Genomic DNA, 16,723 nt, shown 5'->3' with positions numbered 1-16,723 from the left:
GAATTCATTTAATAATTCACTAGTTTTTGGAGCTTCCCTCTTTCTTCAATCCCCATTAGTGGCTCCATCAACATACTTAACCAATTGATTGGTTGGGGGCCTCTACCGTGAACAAAGAATCAAGCAAATTATAAGGTAATTAGTGAATATTGATCTTTTCTATAATTTCTCAATGTTTCTCTCTTCTCAACCCCTCTCAAGCTTGAGAAGCTTAATTGGTATGGTTTTTTAAATGCTATTGAAGTTAATTGGTGAATAGTAAAGAGTGACATAATTTAATAAATGCTATTGAAGTTAATTTCCATTTATGTTTAAATTCTAATGGTTTTTATGTAATTTCTCTCTCTCACTCAAGAAATGGTCATACTCTTGACCCATTCTCAATCCAAATCAAGCTTTTCATAAAGCTTTTCCTTAACCCAAGATTAAGCTATGCTTGAGGCCAAATTAATGGCTTTTTTCTATGCTTTTAGTTTATGTATATTAATGCTTCAATCCATTATGGATTGATGATCCAATTAGAGATCAGTTTAATTATTTCTTAATGATAAGCTTTATCCCTTAGAAAAATCGAGATTTATAAATCATAGCAACGGAGCTATGGCAAAATTTATATAAAAAATTATGCATAAAATAATTTCATTCAAAGCATAAAAAGAGGACTTCCTACCATATTCTAGGAATTATCATCCTAGATTAATTGAAAGATATTCATTGTAATCCTAGAGAAATTGATTTTTATATTATGCATAATTGAATTTCATGCATAGAGGTATGCATAAGAGATGAATATTTTATGATAAAAGTGTTACTTTCAGCATAATTGAAATTCATGCATAGAGGTATGCATAAGAGATGAATATTTTATTATAAAAGTGTTACTTTTAGCATAATTGAATTTCATGCATAGAGGTATGCATAAGAGATGATTATTTTATTATAAAAGTGTTACTTTTAGCATAATTGAATTTCATGCATAGAGGTATGCATAAGAGATGAATATTTTATTATAAAAGTGTTACTTTTAGCATAATTGAATTTCTTGCATAGAGGTATGCATAAAAGATGATTATTATATTGTAAAAATGTTACTTTTATCATAATTGGATTTCATGCATAGAGTTATGCATAAAAGATATTTTTATACTAAAAGTGTGATTTTTATCATAAATAGATTTTATGCATAAGAGAAATTCTTTTATTCTAAAAGTGTAATTCCTACCAAATTGAATTTATGCATAGGAAGATGCATAAAAGATTGATTCAAAAGTGTCATTCTCAACTAAATTGAATTCATGCATAGGAAGATGCATAAAAGATTGAATTTTAATTCAAAAGTGTCATTTTCATTTAAAATGAATTTATGCATAGGAAGATGCATAAAAGATTGATTTTTACTTCGAAAGTATTAATCTCCTTAAATAGAAGTTATGCATAAATAAATGTGTAAAGAAATCTTATATCAAATATAAGAATTATCTTGTATTCTATAAATAGATATGAGATGTGATAGGATGTGATAAGAGGTGTATAAGATGTGATAAGAGGTGATAAGATGCTTACGAAATAAGTTAGGAGGTGATAAGATGAATTAAGATGTGTATGGGATGAGGTAAGAAGTGTATGTGATAGGGTAAGATGTATATGGGTTGTGATAGGGCGAGAATGGATGTGATGTAAAAGATTAGATGTGAAGGCATATGGGGTTATATGAATGGGAATGTGAAAATGGATGTATGTATGTGGATGTGTGGATGTGGAGATGGGAGTGTGGATGTATGAATGTGAAAATGGATGTATGCATGAAGATGTATATGCATAGATGTGAATGTGGATGTAGATGTGGCTGTATAGATGTGAATGTAGAATGTGGATGTGGATGTATGTGAATGTGGATGTAGATGTGGATGTATAGATGTGAACGTGGAATGTGGATGTGGATGTATGTATATATGTGGATATAGATGTGGATGTATAGATGTGAATGGAAATGTGGATGTGGATGTAAGAATGTATGTGGATGTGGATGTATGAATGAGGGCGTGATAGTGGATGTATGCATGTAGATGTGGATGTATAGATGTGGATATGGGATGTGGATGTATGTATGTATGTGGATGTGGATATGGATGTGTATGTATGAATGTGGATATGGGATGTGGATGTATAAATGAGGATGTGAAAATGGAGGTAAGCATGTAGATGTGGATGTATGGATGTGAATGTGGATGTGGATGTGGATGTATGGATGTGGATATGGATGTGAATATATGATATGTGATGTGAAGGAATCTGAAGTGAAGAGATGGAAAATGATGTGATTGGAAATGGAATGTGGAATAAGTAATGTGGATTACTGAGGGATAATGTGGAAAAATGAGAGTTAATATAGAAATTGTATTTGTAAACTGTTTGTAAATGCTGTTTGTAAATGGTTGTTTTATGTCAAGAATGCTGGGGAAGCATTTTGACCGTCTTGTGTTTAAGGTCGTGGAGACCTAACTGATAAAGTTGCAACTGCTGACGGAGAGTCAATGGAGGACGTCTCGCGTAGCAAGGTCGACCGAGGTCTTGACCAGCCTCGGTTCGATTAAAATGGTGAGCTTCCGGTACAGTGGATGAGGGACCAAGGAAGCGGCCTATGAGTGAAGCGCTAGGTCACCTGCGAAGGATCCTAGAGGGTGCTGACCATACGGTGCTCGGGCTCTGGGTCGCCTAGGATACCCACGCGTGCGTCGAGGAAGATATTAGAACAAGGAGTAAGAGTTGTTTTGTGAAACCGGGCATGGATCTGGTTGATTGACCTTGCTGGTCTTCAATGGATGAGTCCATGGCTCTTTATATGGATCTGTTGGTTGATCTTGCTGATCTTCAATGAGAGTCCATCTTGATTTTTATAAGTGATTATATTGCCGAGTATTATGGGCTAGGAACTATTGAAAAGGCCCCTGTGTGGACAGGTGGTGAGCATTCTAGTTGCCAATGATGCCATAGATACTCCGATGAAGGAATGATGGGAAATTATGAATCAACCGGATAAATTGGAAGATTATGATCAGTGGTACTATGATTTCATTAAAGGATTGTTTTAAAGTTAGCTGATGCTAAGAAAAAGGCAATTTCATATTGGGTGGGTAAGTGGTGTGACTAGTTTTATGTTTGCATGAACTTCCGGCTAGGGGGCCTTGGAACTCTTTTCCTTGGTACCCGGGACAAAACCTAACCAAATTTCAAATTGGATCCCATCACTACAGTGGTTGGGTGGTTGGCTAACCCATGGGATCGGATGGGGTTAGGCTGGACTGATGGATCCGTAAATCGAGGAGTCAAATTCTGTTATTACGATAGATAAAGTGAATCCCGGATAGTAATTGTTCTGTGGATAGGAATCAACGGCTGTGCCTCTTGATGGGGAAAAAAGCGTTGATTCCAATGATCCAAGTGCAAGTTTCTTCCTTGATCCGACCGAGTATCTTTATAGGTGCAATCGGATCAGCGTGATCAGTAATGATCTTGACTACGTTAGAGTAAAAAGTTATCTTGGTGGAATCGCCCGTGCTTTCCGGGTAAGGGAAGTTTTTCCGGGTTCGGTTTTGGAAAAACTGACGGATTAGTCTCTTGTCCGGATATCCGTGGACGAGGCCCCGAGTGTGGGTCCCTGCCCCGCGCATGAAGTGCTACTTCCGCTGCTAGTACCCCGAATCCGTAGCGCGGTGGGAACTGGGATCTTATAGTTGGTATCAGAGCATTTGGTTAATAAAGATCAACTGAGAAGACAAATATGTCAAAAATTTATCAAGAAACACAAAAAGGTTGTAATTGTGTGATATAAGTCATACAATTTGATATTCAAACTAAAATTCGTAATTTGGTAATTGGGTCTTCAGATGGAAGTACCGCAATTATATAGAATCCCTGACTTGCTTGAGGCCTAGACATGATGGTATTTACCTTATAATTCCAAGGGCCGTGACTACCCGTATATACCGAGAGTATACTGCAGCTCTTTACTGACAGTATATACGAGTAAATCTAAGACTTGAAATTATAAGCGTTAATGCTATCCAGAGGATGATTTCGAATGTGGTTGGTATGATTTTTAATTCTGTTTGAGAATTGATGAATTGATTTGGATTCTGATTGAAAAATGATGATCCCTGAAATTTGGTTGAAATGTAATAAGCTGAGCGAAACCTCAATGAGGATGAATGGGATGAGTCCCTGTGATGATATTCATAACTGGAATGATGATAATGATTTCAGCAAATCACTATGAGATTAGTGGATTGTGCTGTCAGATTACTATTATTAATACGTGACCATTAGATCAAGTTAAGGGATGACAAATTGAGAACTTACTTGACTGAAATTCCCGTGGAGGAATGTTCAGAAGGAAATTTTTCGGTCTAATGGACCATTATCATGTTAAAGATATGAATGATATGATTTGAATGAATTGTTGATGAGTTCTAAGGGATATTTATCCCAGTATTCTCTTGGGTTGACCAGAATATAAGGAATCCCAGAATAAAATTGGATCTTAAGAAAAAGAGTTATCCTCTACCTTGCGAGATGAGGACATCTCGCACTTTTTTAAGTGGGGTAGAATGTAAGATTCCTCCCCAACCTTCGAGGTATACAGGAGTAAGAATCTCCCTTTCTGATCTTATAATTATTCTCTCTCTAAAATAAAAGAAAGATTCTGTTTAAAAAAGGAAGAACCTTTTCCCTGAATACTTCTCAAGAGTCCCACCTGTTTTAAGGATTCAGAACAATGAGTTCAGAAGTGAGAATCGATGTTGTGGATATCAAGGTTTTGTTCTTCATTCGAGTACAGCCCAAAAGAAGTTCTTTATCTCTTGGGAAGTATAAGAAGTTATCTCCCAGATATTGTGGACCAAAGAAAGTAGGTGATTTAGCTTACGAACTTCTTTTATCTCCTCATCTCAAAGTTCTGAATGCCTTCTATAGAAAAATGTGCCAAACCCAAATCATGGAAAGACGGTAAAACTTTAGTGGCAAGTTATCGTTGGCTTCTAAGTTACGCTAGCTCCTTCCTTTATATAAGTCGTAACTTTTACTTATCATTCACAGTAATCTTACTCCCATCGATCTCCTTTCTTTCTTAATCTCCTTCATGGCTTGGCAACAAGAATTAGTTTTATCCATAATGATTCCTCACCTTCAAGACGCAAGTGAGTCTGTGAAGAAGGATTTTATAGAACAGTATGAGCGCTCACTTTTTCCTCACCTAGGAACTTCTGTAGCGCAGACCAAATGGCGGACCTATCAAGACATAACTAGGGTAACACCCTGGGGTCAGCAGCACTTTCGTAACAATGTCCGCTTGGCCATGGTTATCGAAGCCTTGGGTTTGGGTCCTCGATACTACTGCGTCATGAGATCAAGACATCTTGGGTTTTCTGAGCGGGTCTTCTTACTGGCGTGTTTTCTTCCTCATGAGAAGATATGCCTTTACCCCGTTTTTGGCTTGCCTCTCAGAGGTCCTTTTGTTAGAACACCTCATACCACTGAGATAGGCGCAGCAATAACCAACAGAATCATTCCCATAGATGAGTTACCTTATACGTGCGCAGCTTGTGAGTGCTGCTTTTGTGATCATATGATGGACGGGCTTATGGAAGTGTAATGAGTTCTTCTATCTTTACTGTATGTGTTCGAAGAATGAATAAAGTTTAAATCTTGTTCTTGTCTTGACCCTTACTCTCTTTGAGACTTTTTTAATTGGTGATTAATCTTAATTAAAAAATTTCTCTCAGTCTCATACTTGTGCATCTTACGAAATTATCCCCAGTTTGCGAGATGAGGGCATCTCGCGTTTTTCAAGTGGGAGAGAATGTAAGATTCCTCCCCAGCCTCTCAAAATGTCCAGCATCTTCCCCTATAATCAATCCCTCTTCAGAAATATAAAAGACCTTGTTTCTAACTATTTTAATCTAGAGAGAGAAAATATTCTAGAGAGAGAATATTCAGATTTTTAATATTTTTGGATAGAAAATTGTCTCATCTTATTAAAATAAGTTCCCCTGAAACAGAAATTCAAAAAGAACTTTCCAATGTGCAATTGGAATTAATTGGAAATGGGTATAAAGGACCTTAGCCTAAGGGTCTAGAGTTTTCCGAAATTTTTGGATTATGGTCCAATTAAGGTTCCTATGGGCCAATAGCATCAATCCATGTGTAGGGAGGAGATAAATCCAATTTGTAAAAGAAGATACCCAAAAATGAGTAAATGCTCACATAAGATGAAGAGTTGAAAATGTACAAGGTTTATTAGTAAAAAACTATGAGCAATATTAAAAATATGAGATATTTTGGGTATCCAAAAATGAGTAAATGCTCACATAAGATGAAGAGTTGAAAATGTACAAGGTTTATTAGTAAAAAACTATGAGCAATATTAAAATGATTCCATTATGACACATATGTAAGGAAGGGGAGTTCTTTAAAGGAGGTGCATATTTCACATAAGATGAAGAGTTGAAAATGTACAAGGTTTATTAGTAAAAAACTATGAGCAATATTAAAATGATTCCATTATGACACATATGTAAGGAAGGGGAGTTCTTTAAAGGAGGTGCATATTTCACATAAGATGAAGAGTTGAAAATGTACAAGGTTTATTAGTAAAAAAACTATGAGCAATATTAAAATGATTCTATTATGACACATATGTAAGGAAGGGGAGTTCTTTAAAGGAGGTGCATATTTCACATGCTTGAATGAGTTTTAAACTCATAAAAATTGAGATATTTCATCTCTCCTCTCTCCTCATTCAAGTCTAGTTCCAAAAAGTTAGCTTAACTGACCTAAAAATGGTCAAATATTGACCAAACTGATTTAGAAAATTCTAGAATCAGTTTGTTTGGTTAGGAGCTCAATTTTTCCTATAAATAGAAGCCTCCCCCTTGTTGAAAAATATATAGTGTTTATGCATCGTTACTCTACTCCACCTAAGCCAAGAACTGTGAATTCATTTAATAATTCACTAGTTTTTGGAGCTTCCCTCTTTCTTCAATCCCCATTAGTGGCTCCATCAACATACTTAACCAATTGATTGGTTGGGGGCCTCTACCGTGAACAAAGAATCAAGCAAATTGTAAGGTAATTAGTGAATATTGATCTTTTCTATAATTTCTCAATGTTTCTCTCTTCTCAACCCCTCTCAAGCTTGAGAAGCTTAATTGGTATGGTTTTTTAAATGCTATTGAAGTTAATTGGTGAATAGTAAAGAGTGACATAATTTAATAAATGCTATTGAAGTTAATTTCCATTTATGTTTAAATTCTAATGGTTTTTATGTAATTTCTCTCTCTCACTCAAGAAATGGTCATACTCTTGACCCATTCTCAATCCAAATCAAGCTTTTCATAAAGCTTTTCCTTAACCCAAGATTAAGCTATGCTTGAGGCCAAATTAATGGCTTTTTTCTATGCTTTTAGTTTATGTATATCAATGCTTCAATCCATTATGGATTGATGATCCAATTAGAGATCAGTTTAATTATTTCTTAATGATAAGCTTTATCCCTTAGAAAAATCGAGATTTATCAATCATAGCAGCGGAGCTATGGCAAAATTTATATAAAAAATTATGCATAAAATAATTTCATTCAAAGCATAAAAAGAGGACTTCCTACCATATTCTAGGAATTATCATCCTAGATTAATTGAAAGATATTCATTGTAATCCTAGAGAAATTGATTTTTATATTATGCATAATTGAATTTCATGCATAGAGGTATGCATAAGAGATGAATATTTTATTATAAAAGTGTTACTTTCAGCATAATTGAAATTCATGCATAGAGGTATGCATAAGAGATGAATATTTTATTATAAAAGTGTTACTTTTAGCATAATTGAATTTCATGCATAGAGGTATGCATAAGAGATGATTATTTTATTATAAAAGTGTTACTTTTAGCATAATTGAATTTCATGCATAGACGTATGCATAAGAGATGAATATTTTATTATAAAAGTGTTACTTTTAGCATAATTGAATTTCTTGCATAGAGGTATGCATAAAAGATGATTATTATATTGTAAAAATGTTACTTTTATCATAATTGGATTTCATGCATAGAGTTATGCATAAAAGATATTTTTATACTAAAAGTGTGATTTTTATCATAAATAGATTTTATGCATAAGAGAAATTCTTTTATTCTAAAAGTGTAATTCCTACCAAATTGAATTTATGCATAGGAAGATGCATAAAAGATTGATTCAAAAGTGTCATTCTCAACTAAATTGAATTCATGCATAGGAAGATGCATAAAAGATTGAATTTTAATTCAAAAGTGTCATTTTCATTTAAAATGAATTTATGCATAGGAAGATGCATAAAAGATTGATTTTTACTTCGAAAGTATTAATCTCCTTAAATAGAAGTTATGCATAAATAAATGTGTAAAGAAATCTTATATCAAATATAAGAATTATCTTGTATTCTATAAATAGATATGAGATGTGATAGGATGTGATAAGAGGTGTATAAGATGTGATAAGAGGTGATAAGATGCTTACGAAATAAGTTAGGAGGTGATAAGATGAATTAAGATGTGTATGGGATGAGGTAAGAAGTGTATGTGATAGGGTAAGATGTATATGGGTTGTGATAGGGCGAGAATGGATGTGATGTAAAAGATTAGATGTGAAGGCATATGGGGTTATATGAATGGGAATGTGAAAATGGATGTATGTATGTGGATGTGTGGATGTGGAGATGGGAGTGTGGATGTATGAATGTGAAAATGGATGTATGCATGAAGATGTATATGCATAGATGTGAATGTGGATGTAGATGTGGCTGTATAGATGTGAATGTAGAATGTGGATGTGGATGTATGTGAATGTGGATGTAGATGTGGATGTATAGATGTGAACGTGGAATGTGGATGTGGATGTATGTATATATGTGGATGTAGATGTGGATGTATAGATGTGAATGGAAATGTGGATGTGGATGTAAGAATGTATGTGGATGTGGATGTATGAATGAGGGCGTGATAGTGGATGTATGCATGTAGATGTGGATGTATAGATGTGGATATGGGATGTGGATGTATGTATGTATGTGGATGTGGATATGGATGTGTATGTATGAATGTGGATATGGGATGTGGATGTATAAATGAGGATGTGAAAATGGAGGTAAGCATGTAGATGTGGATGTATGGATGTGAATGTGGATGTGGATGTGGATGTATGGATGTGGATATGGATGTGAATATATGATATGTGATGTGAAGGAATCTGAAGTGAAGAGATGGAAAATGATGTGATTGGAAATGGAATGTGGAATAAGTAATGTGGATTACTGAGGGATAATGTGGAAAAATGAGAGTTAATATAGAAATTGTATTTGTAAACTGTTTGCAAATGCTGTTTGTAAATGGTTGTTTTATGTCAAGAATGCTGGGGAAGCATTTTGACCATCTTGTGTTTAAGGTCGTGGTGGAGACCTAACTGATAAAGTTGCAACTGCTGACGGAGAGTCAATGGAGGACGTCTCGCGTAGCAAGGTCGACCGAGGTCTTGACCAGCCTCGGTTCGATTAAAATGGTGAGCTTCCGGTACAGTGGATGAGGGACCAAGGAAGCGGCCTATGAGTGAAGCGCTAGGTCACCTGCGAAGGATCCTAGAGGGTGCTGACCATACGGTGCTCGGGCTCTGGGTCGCCTAGGATACCCACGCGTGCGTCGAGGAAGATATTAGAACAAGGAGTAAGAGTTGTTTTGTGAAACCGGGCATGGATCTGGTTGATTGACCTTGCTGGTCTTCAATGGATGAGTCCATGGCTCTTTATATGGATCTGTTGGTTGATCTTGCTGATCTTCAATGAGAGTCCATCTTGATTTTTATAAGTGATTATATTGCCGAGTATTATGGGCTAGGAACTATTGAAAAGGCCCCTGTGTGGACAGGTGATGAGCATTCTAGTTGCCAATGATGCCATAGATACTCCGATGAAGGAATGATGGGAAATTATGAATCAACCGGATAAATTGGAAGATTATGATCAGTGGTACTATGATTTCATTAAAGGATTGTTTTAAAGTTAGCTGATGCTAAGAAAAAGGCAATTTCATATTGGGTGGGTAAGTGGTGTGACTAGTTTTATGTTTGCATGAACTTCCGGCTAGGGGGCCTTGGAACTCTTTTCCTTGGTACCCGGGACAAAACCTAACCAAATTCCAAATTGGATCCCATCACTACAGTGGTTGGGCGGTTGGCTAACCCATGGGATCGGATGGGGTTAGACTGGACTGATGGATCCGTAAATCGAGGAGTCAAATTCTGTTATTACGATAGATAAAGTAAATCCCGGATAGTAATTGTTCTGTGGATAGGAATCAACGGCTGTGCCTCTTGATGGGGAAAAAAGCGTTGATCCCAATGATCCAAGTGCAAGTTTCTTCCTTGATCCGACCGAGTATCTTTATAGGTGCAGTCGGATCAGCGTGATCAGTAATGATCTTGACTACGTTAGAGTAAAAAGTTATCTTGGTGGAATCGCCCGTGCTTTCCAGGTAAGGGAAGTTTTTCCGGGTTCGGTTTTGGAAAAACTGACGGATTACTCTCTTGTCCGGATATCCATGGACGAGGCCCCGAGTGTGGATCCCTGCCCCGCGCATGAAGTGCTACTTCCGCTGCTAGTACCCCGAATCCGTAGCGCGGTGGGAACTGGGATCTTATAGTTGGTATCAGAGCATTTGGTTAATAAAGATCAACTGAGAAGACAAATATGTCAAAAATTTATCAAGAAACACAAAAAGGTTGTAATTGTGTGATATAAGTCATACAATTTGATATTCAAACTAAAATTCGTAATTTGGTAATTGGGTCTTCAGATGGAAGTACTGCAATTATATAGAATCCCTGACTTGCTTGAGGCCTAGACATGATGGTATTTACCTTATAATTCCAAGGGCCGTGACTACCCGTATATACCGAGAGTATACTGCAGCTCTTTACTGACAGTATATACGAGTAAATCTAAGACTTGAAATTATAAGCGTTAATGCTATCCAGAGGATGATTTCGAATGTGGTTGATATGATTTTTAATTCTGTTTGAGAATTGATGAATTGATTTGGATTCTGATTGAAAAATGATGATCCCTGAAATTTGGTTGAAATGTAATAAGCTGAGCGAAACCTCAATGAGGATGAATGGGATGAGTCCCTGTGATGATATTCATAACTGGAATGATGATAATGATTTCAGCAAATCACTATGAGATTAGTGGATTGTGCTGTCAGATTACTATTATTAATACGTGACCATTAGATCAAGTTAAGGGATGACAAATTGAGAACTTACTTGACTGAAATTCCCGTGGAGGAATGTTCAGAAGGAAATTTTTCGGTCTAATGGACCATTATCATGTTAAAGATATGAATGATATGATTTGAATGAATTGTTGATGAGTTCTAAGGGATATTTATCCCAGTATTCTCTTGGGTTGACCAGAATATAAGGAATCCCAGAATAAAATTGGATCTTAAGAAAAAGAGTTATCCTCTACCTTGCGAGATGAGGACATCTCGCACTTTTTTAAGTGGGGTAGAATGTAAGATTCCTCCCCAACCTTCGAGGTATACAGGAGTAAGAATCTCCCTTTCTGATCTTATAATTATTCTCTCTCTAAAATAAAAGAAAGATTCTGTTCAAAAAAGGAAGAACCTTTTCCCTGAATACTTCTCAAGAGTCCCACCTGTTTTAAGGATTCAGAACAATGAGTTCAGAAGTGAGAATCGATGTTGTGGATATCAAGGTTTTGTTCTTCATTCGAGTACGGCCCAAAAGAAGTTCTTTATCTCTTGGGAAGTATAAGAAGTTATCTCCCAGATATTGTGGACCAAAGAAAGTAGGTGATTTAGCTTACGAACTTCTTTTATCTCCTCATCTCAAAGTTCTGAATGCCTTCTATAGAAAAATGTGCCAAACCCAAATCATGGAAAGACGGTAAAACTTTAGTGGCAAGTTATCGTTGGCTTCTAAGTTACGCTAGCTCCTTCCTTTATATAAGTCGTAACTTTTACTTATCATTCACAGTAATCTTACTCCCATCGATCTCCTTTCTTTCTTAATCTCCTTCATGGCTTGGCAACAAGAATTAGTTTTATCCATAATGATTCCTCACCTTCAAGACGCAAGTGAGTCTGTGAAGAAGGATTTTATAGAACAGTATGAGCGCTCACTTTTTCCTCACCTAGGAACTTCTGTAGCGCAGACCAAATGGCGGACCTATCAAGACATAACTAGGGTAACACCCTGGGGTCAGCAGCACTTTCGTAACAATGTCCGCTTGGCCATGGTTATCGAAGCCTTGGGTTTGGGTCCTCGATACTACTGCGTCATGAGATCAAGACATCTTGGGTTTTCTGAGCGGGTCTTCTTACTGGCGTGTTTTCTTTCTCATGAGAAGATATGCCTTTACCCCGTTTTTGGCTTGCCTCTCAGAGGTCCTTTTGTTAGAACACCTCATACCACTGAGATAGGCGCAGCAATAACCAACAGAATCATTCCCATAGATGAGTTACCTTATACGTGCGCAGCTTGTGAGTGCTGCTTTTGTGATCATATGATGGACGGGCTTATGGAAGTGTAATGAGTTCTTCTATCTTTACTGTATGTGTTCGAAGAATGAATAAAGTTTAAATCTTGTTCTTGTCTTGACCCTTACTCTCTTTGAGACTTTTTTAATTGGTGATTAATCTTAATTAAAAAATTTCTCTCAGTGTCATACTTGTGCATCTTACGAAATTATCCCCAGTTTGCGAGATGAGGGCATCTCGCGTTTTTCAAGTGGGAGAGAATGTAAGATTCCTCCCCAGCCTCTCAAAATGTCCAGCATCTTCCCCTATAATCAATCCCTCTTCAGAAATATAAAAGACCTTGTTTCTAACTATTTTAATCTAGAGAGAGAAAATATTCTAGAGAGAGAATATTCAGATTTTTAATATTTTTGGATAGAAAATTGTCTCATCTTATTAAAATAAGTTCCCCTGAAACAGAAATTCAAAAAGAACTTTCCAATGTGCAATTGGAATTAATTGGAAATGGGTATAAAGGACCTTAGCCTAAGGGTCTAGAGTTTTTCGAAATTTTTGGATTATGGTCCAATTAAGGTTCCTATGGGCCAATAGCATCAATCCATGTGTAGGGAGGAGATAAATCCAATTTATAAAAGAAGATACCCAAAAATGAGTAAATGCTCACATAAGATGAAGAGTTGAAAATGTACAAGGTTTATTAGTAAAAAACTATGAGCAATATTAAAAATATGAGATATTTTGGGTATCCAAAAATGAGTAAATGCTCACATAAGATGAAGAGTTGAAAATGTACAAGGTTTATTAGTAAAAAACTATGAGCAATATTAAAATGATTCCATTATGACACATATGTAAGGAAGGGGAGTTCTTTAAAGGAGGTGCATATTTCACATAAGATGAAGAGTTGAAAATGTACAAGGTTTATTAGTAAAAGACTATGAGCAATATTAAAATGATTCCATTATGACACATATGTAAGGAAGGGGAGTTCTTTAAAGGAGGTGCATATTTCACATAAGATGAAGAGTTGAAAATGTACAAGGTTTATTAGTAAAAAAACTATGAGCAATATTAAAATGATTCTATTATGACACATATGTAAGGAAGGGGAGTTCTTTAAAGGAGGTGCATATTTCACATGCTTGAATGAGTTTTAAACTCATAAAAATTGAGATATTTCATCTCTCCTCTCTCCTCATTCAAGTCTAGTTCCAAAAAGTTAGCTTAACTGACCTAAAAATGGTCAAATATTGACCAAACTGATTTAGAAAATTCTAGAATCAGTTTGTTTGGTTAGGAGCTCAATTTTTCCTATAAATAGAAGCCTCCCCCTTGTTGAAAAATATATAGTGTTTATGCATCGTTACTCTACTCCACCTAAGCCAAGAACTGTGAATTCATTTAATAATTCACTAGTTTTTGGAGCTTCCCTCTTTCTTCAATCCCCATTAGTGGCTCCATCAACATACTTAACCAATTGATTGGTTGGGGGCCTCTACCGTGAACAAAGAATCAAGCAAATTGTAAGGTAATTAGTGAATATTGATCTTTTCTATAATTTCTCAATGTTTCTCTCTTCTCAACCCCTCTCAAGCTTGAGAAGCTTAATTGGTATGGTTTTTTAAATGCTATTGAAGTTAATTGGTGAATAGTAAAGAGTGACATAATTTAATAAATGCTATTGAAGTTAATTTCCATTTATGTTTAAATTCTAATGGTTTTTATGTAATTTCTCTCTCTCACTCAAGAAATGGTCATACTCTTGACCCATTCTCAATCCAAATCAAGCTTTTCATAAAGCTTTTCCTTAACCCAAGATTAAGCTATGCTTGAGGCCAAATTAATGGCTTTTTTCTATGCTTTTAGTTTATGTATATTAATGCTTCAATCCATTATGGATTGATGATCCAATTAGAGATCAGTTTAATTATTTCTTAATGATAAGCTTTATCCCTTAGAAAAATCGAGATTTATCAATCATAGCAGCGGAGCTATGGCAAAATTTATATAAAAAATTATGCATAAAATAATTTCATTCAAAGCATAAAAAGAGGACTTCCTACCATATTCTAGGAATTATCATCCTAGATTAATTGAAAGATATTCATTGTAATCCTAGAGAAATTGATTTTTATATTATGCATAATTGAATTTCATGCATAGAGGTATGCATAAGAGATGAATATTTTATTATAAAAGTGTTACTTTCAGCATAATTGAAATTCATGCATAGAGGTATGCATAAGAGATGAATATTTTATTATAAAAGTGTTACTTTTAGCATAATTGAATTTCATGCATAGAGGTATGCATAAGAGATGATTATTTTATTATAAAAGTGTTACTTTTAGCATAATTGAATTTCATGCATAGACGTATGCATAAGAGATGAATATTTTATTATAAAAGTGTTACTTTTAGCATAATTGAATTTCTTGCATAGAGGTATGCATAAAAGATGATTATTATATTGTAAAAATGTTACTTTTATCATAATTGGATTTCATGCATAGAGTTATGCATAAAAGATATTTTTATACTAAAAGTGTGATTTTTATCATAAATAGATTTTATGCATAAGAGAAATTCTTTTATTCTAAAAGTGTAATTCCTACCAAATTGAATTTATGCATAGGAAGATGCATAAAAGATTGATTCAAAAGTGTCATTCTCAACTAAATTGAATTCATGCATAGGAAGATGCATAAAAGATTGAATTTTAATTCAAAAGTGTCATTTTCATTTAAAATGAATTTATGCATAGGAAGATGCATAAAAGATTGATTTTTACTTCGAAAGTATTAATCTCCTTAAATAGAAGTTATGCATAAATAAATGTGTAAAGAAATCTTATATCAAATATAAGAATTATCTTGTATTCTATAAATAGATATGAGATGTGATAGGATGTGATAAGAGGTGTATAAGATGTGATAAGAGGTGATAAGATGCTTACGAAATAAGTTAGGAGGTGATAAGATGAATTAAGATGTGTATGGGATGAGGTAAGAAGTGTATGTGATAGGGTAAGATGTATATGGGTTGTGATAGGGCGAGAATGGATGTGATGTAAAAGATTAGATGTGAAGGCATATGGGGTTATATGAATGGGAATGTGAAAATGGATGTATGTATGTGGATGTGTGGATGTGGAGATGGGAGTGTGGATGTATGAATGTGAAAATGGATGTATGCATGAAGATGTATATGCATAGATGTGAATGTGGATGTAGATGTGGCTGTATAGATGTGAATGTAGAATGTGGATGTGGATGTATGTGAATGTGGATGTAGATGTGGATGTATAGATGTGAACGTGGAATGTGGATGTGGATGTATGTATATATGTGGATGTAGATGTGGATGTATAGATGTGAATGGAAATGTGGATGTGGATGTAAGAATGTATGTGGATGTGGATGTATGAATGAGGGCGTGATAGTGGATGTATGCATGTAGATGTGGATGTATAGATGTGGATATGGGATGTGGATGTATGTATGTATGTGGATGTGGATATGGATGTGTATGTATGAATGTGGATATGGGATGTGGATGTATAAATGAGGATGTGAAAATGGAGGTAAGCATGTAGATGTGGATGTATGGATGTGAATGTGGATGTGGATGTGGATGTGGATGTATGGATGTGGATATGGATGTGAATATATGGTATGTGATGTGAAGGAATCTGAAGTGAAGAGATGGAAAATGATGTGATTGGAAATGGAATGTGGAATAAGTAATGTGGATTACTGAGGGATAATGTGGAAAAATGAGAGTTAATATAGAAATTGTATTTGTAAACTGTTTGTAAATGCTGTTTGTAAATGGTTGTTTTATGTCAAGAATGCTGGGGAAGCATTTTGACCGTCTTGTGTTTAAGGTCGTGGAGACCTAACTGATAAAGTTGCAACTGCTGACGGAGAGTCAATGGAGGACGTCTCGCGTAGCAAGGTCGCCCGAGGTCTTGACCAGCCTCGGTTCGATTAAAATGGTGAGCTTCCGGTACAGTGGATGAGGGACCAAGGAAGCGGCCTATGAGTGAAGCGCTAGGTCACCTGCGAAGGATCCTAGAGGGTGCTGACCATACGGTGCTCGGGCTCTGGGTCGCCTAGGATACCCACGCGTGC

This window comes from Cibotium barometz, chromosome 16 (genome assembly GCF_041138505.1).
Source record: "Cibotium barometz isolate CiBa-2024 chromosome 16, ASM4113850v1, whole genome shotgun sequence".
In the NCBI taxonomy this organism is placed as follows: domain Eukaryota; kingdom Viridiplantae; phylum Streptophyta; class Polypodiopsida; order Cyatheales; family Cibotiaceae; genus Cibotium; species Cibotium barometz.
This window is presented reverse-complemented; position numbering follows the sequence as displayed.